The following is a 1,954-nucleotide window of genomic DNA, read 5'->3' as shown; positions in this document are numbered from 1 at the left end:
TGAATAAATAAATGTAGTGCAAATATTATCATCAGACATACCAACAAATGAAGAGAAATTTCCTTGTCCACAGACTGAATCCCAACTTCCTCCACAAACAAGTGATGCTGAGTAATAAGATCTTTTCTAGATGTGCATAATTTCCATGCTATCTTTTCGCTGAAGTAATTGCCAGCCCATCCGGGCACTCATGATCTAAGGTCCTTGGATTTCTTTTTTTGTACGGACTAGTATTCTTCTGAGGAGTAAATATCATCTCCTTGTCATGAATTGCATGCAATAGATCTGAGAAAAAAATTAATCAGTGATCAGTGATCAAATAAAATGATTAAAACCATTGATGCGTTTGGTGCGTGTAGTCCTTCCGGCAAGCTGGCCGTTGCTTGCAAAAGTTCATTCCACTTTTGTGTTATTTGCCTTCCTGCATATACCAAAGTACTACACGCCTTCGTGTTGAAGCAATAGAAGCAAAAGTAGTTTCTCTTTTCCTTCAGCTATCCTTGCGAAGTGGCCATTCAGAGAAGAAGCGGCATGCAGTGTCGGTTATGGCAAAAGTCAACCGGTCGTCGTTTGTCCGATGGGATGCAACGAAACCATCCAAGCGACACATAGTCACGTACAGGCAGCGGTAGGATGGCAAGCTTGTCCACGTCTTTGGTTGTCAACAGGCCGCCGAACGCAGCGAAATTTCCTGGCCAGGACCTCAAGCCAGTGGTGCAGTCGGGTCGCGTCGGGCGCATCTGAGCGACACTGACACGGAGTAGCGAACCCAACGATGCGAAGGTCTAGTGGCGACCTGGTGGCAAACTCGTCGATGCGGAGGTCACCGGCGGTAGTCCAGCTCGACTCGGCGCGGAACGATGCGGAGTCGACGGAGTGGACTTGGAGCGGCGGCTCCGAGAACCCAATCAAGAAAAAATCTTACGATTCACAAAGAGAGTTATTTTCCTTCACGGGAGAATCTTGCATGGTGTGCCTCGTATATGGGTTGGGTACATGATTGAGGCACGCACTAGCAGACGACGCGAACTTTGCTTTGACTATTCTGGATCATACGAAGCCTCCAACAACTTGGTGTAATCAGCATGGCGCGAGCGCAAGCTGGCTAGCAGCGCCCGATCGGCGTCAGCCCTAGAGTCGTGCGATGAGGAGGATCCCGAGCGATCTAGAGGAGCAGAGTTTGATCCGGTGGCAGAGTTCGGTCCTGGTGGATCGGCTAGGATCACGGCGGCGGCGTGACCTAAACCTTGCTCAAGATACCAATGTAAAAAATTCAGGGTTTTAGTCTACTCCCTATTCTTCTACGCTTATCCGTGGTGCTGTTCATAAATCGCATATCTAAGGCTAGGGGATAGGGACCTTTTTATATTGTTTTTCCAAAGAGTTCACCTTTTATACAGATATAAGATTTCTAAATTTTTTTCCACTCGTTTCCATCAAATTATCAACCACAATCATATTTATCTGTTAACGGATTCTACCCGTTATATCCTGGAGCACGCGCTTGTGAGCAACGCGTCATAATAGAGTGTAAATTCCTCTAATTATATAGATCAACATTAGGGCTGTAATCTAACTATACGATCTAGCTCCTTTCAATTATCAGTGTACCCGGGTAATCTTTCCAATATAACTACTATATTGTATTCCACCGATAATCGAATGGCTTCCTTAAGCATATATTACTTAAGTACATTTCAGCAAGTAACAATTCCATGATAAACATGTAAAGCAATTCCATGTATAAAAACATGTATAATTCTATAATAAGGTATTCCAAATATTAACAATTCCAAATCATTTGAATATAGTTGCAGGACACATAATTCCAACAATGTTTGCTAGTAGTGACCTAAATGCTCTTATATTCGGAGGGAGTATTTTTTTTTTTAGAAAAACGGGTCGAGCTGTTGGTACATGGTAATGGGTCTTTCCCATAGGAAAAAAGTGGTAA

This window comes from Triticum dicoccoides, chromosome 6A (assembly GCF_002162155.2).
Source record: "Triticum dicoccoides isolate Atlit2015 ecotype Zavitan chromosome 6A, WEW_v2.0, whole genome shotgun sequence".
In the NCBI taxonomy this organism is placed as follows: domain Eukaryota; kingdom Viridiplantae; phylum Streptophyta; class Magnoliopsida; order Poales; family Poaceae; genus Triticum; species Triticum dicoccoides.
The sequence above is the reverse complement of the archived record's forward strand: the minus strand, read 5'-3'. Positions refer to the sequence as shown.